The sequence below is a fragment of the Schistocerca piceifrons genome, chromosome 6, assembly GCF_021461385.2.
Source record: "Schistocerca piceifrons isolate TAMUIC-IGC-003096 chromosome 6, iqSchPice1.1, whole genome shotgun sequence".
Lineage (NCBI taxonomy): Eukaryota > Metazoa > Arthropoda > Insecta > Orthoptera > Acrididae > Schistocerca > Schistocerca piceifrons.
In genome coordinates, this window is record NC_060143.1 from 26,000,980 (window position 1) to 26,007,940 (window position 6,961).

General features: G+C 39.7%; 1 non-coding gene across 1 annotated transcript; it reads right to left on the reverse strand.

Moving 5' to 3' along the window:
• Positions 1 to 1,263: 1,263 nt before the first annotated feature.
• Positions 1,264 to 1,337, reverse strand: Trnan-guu. The gene has a single exon. It is a non-coding gene; the product is annotated as a tRNA-Asn (tRNA).
• Between the last annotated feature and the right edge of the window lie 5,624 nt (positions 1,338 to 6,961).

A 6,961-nucleotide genomic window follows, 5' to 3' on the forward strand; every position in this document is an offset into this window, starting at 1 on the left:
CACATCATAGTTACTGCAATGTTTACAGATGCCCCCTCACGGTAGAAAACAAGTGAACTGATGTGATGACGTATTTACGGAACGTAACGTTCAATATTAAAGTTTCGACAATATTTAACCCTTATTTTGACCACAGTTTTTCGTTTTTTCGATGTTTGTAAGTAGACGGCATTTTATTTTAATTACGTCAATAGTTGGTTATATAAGGACCAAAATAAGCTTATAATCATTATGATGGTGGTTCTCAGTTTTCATTTCCAGTTAAAGCCAAATTTTTTTCATCGCTGCACTGTGTCTAGCAGGGCATTCATCTGGTTCATCTGGACATTTCGAGTCAGCTGTCCCATTACTATCGCGGAAACGGCACTACAACTGTCCTGAAGATATCTCGGGCTTGTGCGTCTAGCTGTCATATACTCTTTTCCTCTAGATCTTTCTTCACTTTCACGCCATTCTTGTTTCCAGTTTTATAACATAGACGTTGAAGATGTGTTTCTTCCATTCGGAACAATTCGTTCTTATGTTGCCACAAAACCGATCTATGCGTTTGAGCATGTGTCCGTAATTTCTTCTGTTTTAGAATAAATTTCTTCTTTCCATTTTCCACGCAAATCCTTACAGGCAGTATCCTGAGTTCGATCTTTCTCCATTTTCTTTCTGTCAGTGAGGTCAGGACACTCGGAAGTATATTTTAAATCTTCTTGCGGAAGTTGGATGCTTCTGTCGACATTTTCTCGTGTTTGTGAGTTAATTTGAGTTTTTAAAGTCCGCTTTCTGCGGAAGACAATGAAATTTATTTTTTTTATTTGCTCAAACGTGTTTCGACAGCTATGTGGATCTCGATTTATTTCTGAGATATCATTATACAAACTTCATGGTTGTTTTTCTGTTTTACGCCAAGAAATTATAACATGCACATTTCGTTGTGTCGACTGCTCATCTGAAACCACATTTTCTCTCAAAATAAATAAAATACACTGATACAGATTTTAGGCCTAAAACAGAAAAATGACCGTGAACTTCGATATTTTTACGGAAATAAACGAAACCCAAAGAAGATGATACGTGATTGGGTAAACAGAAAAGGAAATATATTGTGTCTTGCAGAAGAGGAAATGTTTATAAACCCGAATTCATATTTTAAATTTTCCTCTGTTACTTTTTTCATCTTACAGTCTCAATCGTCGTAGGGAATCACAAATTTTCTTTATGTATTCGACTGCTTAAATAGAATCTCGACAAGTGTACGCATGAAAAATGTATCGCCCCCGGGTGGGCTCGAACCACCAACCTTTCGGTTAACAGCCGAACGCGCTAGCCGATTGCGCCACGGAGGCGAGGTGGTTTGTAGAGCTTAAGCGGATGAGCCAACGCGACATACCTATCTGATTCGCCAATTTCAAAAATCTCTTGCTGATAAGCAAAATAATTCCTTTTTATATCACAATTGGACGCTGTATTTTTCGGAGTGTGCAAATTTCGAGAGTTGGCAGATTCACTCTTATCACGTCGTGCGTCAGCGCGGACGGAATAAAGTGATAACGGGGGAGAATGTTGCTGCTCAAGCGTCTCTTCCGCTGCGCACGTGGTCGCTATGACATGCGTTCCGTTTTATTGTCCAACATGTGCGGCACAACGCTATGTTCCCGCTAACATACTCATCTTTTCGACAGATGAACCATACTTTTCCGCGTTTGCTCGCAGTCTGAAGCTTCCATACGGTTTATAGATACTAAAAGCTAGGCCCTTCTGCTTTTACTGCAGCGCTGAAAATACCGGCTTTCGAAGGCAGCCCATATTCGAACAACCTTTCAGCTGCCCTTTCACATATTTTCAGGATGACGCGTTGTCTACACTTTCTCTTTTTTTTTTTTTTTTTTTTTTTTTTTTTACGCGTCCTATTTAGAAAAACCGACAAAGACATGTATGACGCTCATTTAATACTATATCCTAAAGAAGTATCATGCAAGTGTGCGGAATATGTGGTACTTTCCGTGCACCACCTTGCTGGGAAATATTCCGCGCAGTGATGTTCATAATGTCAGTCAATATTAACTAGTATATTTTTTCCCTTGTGTTGTATTCTACTTGGGATCGCTTGAGAATTTCAGTTCCTTATGATTTACTCTCCTTCGAATTCAGTATTCTATTTTTTCTTCACAACTCTTTTCTTTCTTCCCGGGATTTCAAGACGTTCTCTTGACAGCTTCTACCTTGAAATACTTCTGAATTTTATTCCCTGAGCCCTTTTTATTTTATGTAACGTTCCATTGAAGGCAAATTTTATCTTCAACCAAATAACGCGTAAAGACCACGAAGATAAGAGAAATTAAGGCTCGTGCCGAGCCATATCGAAAGTCGTTTTTCTTTCGCTCTATTTGCGAATGGAACAAGAAAGGGAAGATTAGTAGTGGTACAAGGTACCCTCCGCCACGCACCATACGGTGGTTTGCAGAGTATGTATGCAGATTTAGATGTAAATGTAGGCCAGCTAAAAGAACTCGCAGAAATCTGCTTCTGCATTTCCAAGTTATGCACATCCATTTCGTGCCAGTCATATCTCGGAATACTGCCCACTCAATAACAGATGTTTTGCGCTTAAACTGAAAAGTTAATGGGTTAATTTGTCGAACACATGAGTGAATACACCATTGACTTACTTAATTATTAACGCAAGAACATATAAATGTTTTGGGAAAGCGAAGGTTACGTTTCAAGCAATTCTCTGAGGTTTATTACGTATTTAAGATAAATCTCTTTCACTTGCTGCAGGAAAACGAAATATTTTATGACTACACGCATTCACAACTTCTTTAAAGATTGTGATCTTGTTGTAAAATGAATAATTTTGCTTTAACGAAACCCAAGTTTACAATTTCAGATTAATAACGTGACAATGATTTTGACATTCTACACTATGAGTCTGAATGATGTTTTCATTTCGTAACAAATATTTTTTTGGTTGATTCCAAACCTGTTCTAGTGAGAAAAAAAGCAGCAAAGTTTTGCTGTGGAAAACGTATCATAAGTTTATCTTGGCACCTTCAGTAAGTGCTCATGTCTCACAGTGCCAACAACGTAATTAGCTGTGTTATCAGTCATTCGAGTTATGTAAATTAAACGTATGGGGATTACAAGGACGTACTGAGAGTTGATATGTAAAGGAGAAAGATCTGCTTCCCATACGACTAAGAACTGTAAGTACGACCTCCGATTTCCCAATGGTTCTACTTACACATAACGTATAATACATGATATGTAACCATGAACATGGATTTCAAAAGAGGAAATTCTGTTATGCCGTATATTTTCCAATAACTCAAACTTTCTTGTATTTACCATACCACATGCGAATTACGTTGTTCAAATTATGCATATTATTAACGAATGTCGAAAGCAGGAGTATTGAAAATATAAACACAGTCAGAGAAAATGGTAGGATTCGACTGGCGCGGATCACTAAACGACCGCAAATTATAAGATGTTTCAAAAGGATTCATGCCATTTTGCAAGACTAGATCTTCTGCATAAGATTCAGTTTCAGTTACGTAACACACGAAAGCTCGGTAGAGGGCCGCGATCATTCTGTTCAGAAGTCAAATACGATGTTCTCTTCATTGTGTGGTTGTCTCTTATTTTCTCCACGTTGATACTCTGATGGCACTGAACGTGCTGAAAAGCGTAAAGTTGTGAGAAATAATGATTGTGCGATCTAGTATCATTTGAATGTGCTATGCAATTCTCTCACAAATTTCGAAGTAACAAACGTTGTTATTTAGCCATAGTGGATTATTTCACATCCCTCAATGTCTTCCTCAACACAAACTTATCCAGCACGTTTCCTAAAATACTTTCAGTCTATGCCATGGGTCTTTCATAAGCTACTGCACAGCGCTAAATATTAGTAGTTGCTCGCTGAAGTAATTTGTACAAAATTTTGTGTCACTTGTGTTGATCATAAATGTCTTCTTATGTTGAGGTTAAGACTAGTGAAAAATTTGAGGTTGCCCTTGTTGATCTTAAGTACCCTCCTATCTTGAAGTCAAGACTAGTGATCAATGGTGCCTGATACCCATATCAACACGATGTAACTATGCCACTGGGCAGGGCAATTAGCGCAGCTAGTAGAACGTGAGGACAGAAAAAATATTGACTGGCTGAAGTCTTCTGCCGAGCCGTGAGACGAACTCGGTTGGCACAACAAGAGTATTGACGACAAGGGTAGTTTTACTAATGTTTCATAACATACTTCGCAACAAGACAACCAGATGATGTACAAACTAAAACTACGAAAGAAAGTTTACTATACAGCAGTACCTTGCTAGTCCGTCCCCTGCGGGGTCGGCAACATGGTCACAACGCGAAAAGGGTCGGGTTATCAGAAGAACACTTTTATTTACCCGTAACATTACAATACAGTACAACAAAACTTTAATTTTCTACTGGAAATACTGTCTGTCCACGTGAAAACAGTAACAAAGCGAAAGATAACGACGACACACTGTATTTTACGATACGGTATTGTGATTGTGAGGAAAAAAATGTTCAAATGGCTCTGAGCATTATGGGAGTTATCAGCTGAGGTCATCAGTCCCCTAGAACTTAGAACTACTTAAACCTAACTAACCTAAGGACGTTACACACATCCATGCCCAAGGCAGGATTCGAACCTGCAACCGAAGCGGTCGAGCGGTTCCAGCTGAAGCGCCTAGAACCGCTCGGCCACCCCAGCCGGCTGTGAGAAAAAGATGCCCAAGGCAGGATTCGAACCTGCAACCGTAGCGGTCGAGCGGTTCCAGACTCAAGCGCCTAGAACGGCTCGGCCACCTCGGCCGGCTGTGAGAAAAAGTTTAACAACTGTACGGTACTGCATTGACGCACAACTGATTTGCACTTAACTGTTTATAACATTGGAAATCACATAGTGAAACATGTTCTGTTCGTAAGCAGGACGAAATAATCTGTAATGGGCTTTTGCTCAGCAACCTGATTTTGTCGCGATGTTCCGCCAATACCCAGACCACAAAATGCCTATTGGGATAGACGCAGAGCTTTGTTGGATGTATTGAAGGACTACATAGATTAATTTAATTTAGTCCAAGAATGTATTGTACGAATGGCCGCAGATAATTCAGAGGGTGTGGAGTTAAATGGAAATATTAAGATATTAGGATATACAGATGATCTAAACATCATTAGCGATAGGAAAGAATCTGTAACAGCAAATGCGAATGCGTTAATCAAGGCTAGTGAAGATGTAGGTCTAAGGATAAGTGAAGACAAAAAAAAATACCTGGTTACTACTAGAATGCAGTAGATCAGGAAATGTCTAGAGTTGGAGACATGCAGTTTGAAAAATATCTAGGCGTGGACATCACTTCGAGAAATGAGATTGGACCCGAACTGAAGAAGAGATTACGGACGGGAAATGCGTGCTATTTCTCACTGAATAGATTATTTTCATCACGGATATTGTCTAGGAATTTAAAGATTGGAATATACAAAACTATTATTCTACCAGTTATGCTGCATGGGTGTGAGACATGGTCTCTCACTGTGCAAAATCAAAAGCCGTTTCGAGTATTTTAAAACAAAATTTTGAGGAAAATTTTCGGCGCAAAAAGGGATGACATTAGCGGAGAGTAGCGAAAACTGCATAACGAAGAGGTTCACGAACTCTGTTCAAATCCTGACATAATCAGTATTATTAAATCGCGTAGGCTGCGATGGGCGGGTCACGTAGCTCGAGTGGATGAGGGGAGGGCAGCGCGCAAGGTACTGGTAGGGCACTTAGAGGGAAAACGTCCTGTGGGGACACCGAGGCGTAGATGGGAGGACAATGTGAAGGCTGATTTGAGGAGCCTGGGTATTGATGGTGAATGGAAGGAAATAGCCCAAGACAGGGACAGATGGTGAAAATACGTTGCTGCGGCTGTAGACTCTCGAGTCCGGTATGACCAGTGAGTGAGTGAGTGAGTGAGTGAATCTTTATGTGATATTCGAGCCGTACGTCCACCGTCTCCGTTGTCGTCATCTTTCTCGTTCTCACGGGTTCTTCGAGATACAACGTCAATGATTTAGCCGTCACTTAATTCTTTTTCCGGTGTGCTGTCAACGTCACCTCTGCCTTTATGACCTCACGTCTCTGGTCTCAACGTCCGGTTGTAAAGTTAGCAAATGCATCAAAATCGCTGGAGTGTCTACATCTTGACTTTCATCACTTGTTGGATGAGCTGTTTCATCTTGATTCTCTTCACTCGCTTTTTTTCTCGTCGCATCTTTATTTTTCACTCCTGTTTGGCTACAGTTTTTGCCAAGATTTTTCAAGCGTTGATGACGGTATTTCTTCCCAAGCTTGGGAAACTGAATGAATTAAATCTTTTACACTTATTTATTTCACCGTTTGAAACAAGCTGCTGCCTTCTTGTGTCCTCTCTAAAACATCCAAAATTTCTCGACGATATCGCCTCTTCAGCCATTCAATGACTCCCTGGTCCATGATTTGGTTTGGACGTGTTACGTTGGCTGGAAGAAACAAAGCTTTTATTTCACGTTTTGTAGCTCATCTTCAGATGTATGAGATGTCGCATTGTCGAGTATAAATACGACACGTTTAGGGAGATTTTTTTAGGTGATTTGTAAAGACGCTGTATTTTATTTTTCATTTTTATTTATTTATTTATTTATTGTTCCGTGGGACCAAATTAAGGAGAAGTCTCCATGGTCATGGAACGAGTAAATACATGAAATTATAACACGATATTAGAAACAGATAAAATGAAATATAAAAAACATATTCAGGTGACAAGTCGTAAGTTTAAATGAAGAAAATCAACAATGTAACACTGGAATTTGCTTAATTTTTTAGCTCTTCCAGGAGCTCCTCGACAGAATAGAAGGAGTGAGCCATGAGGAAACTCTTCAGTTTGGACTTAAAAGAGTTTGGGCTACTGCTAAGATT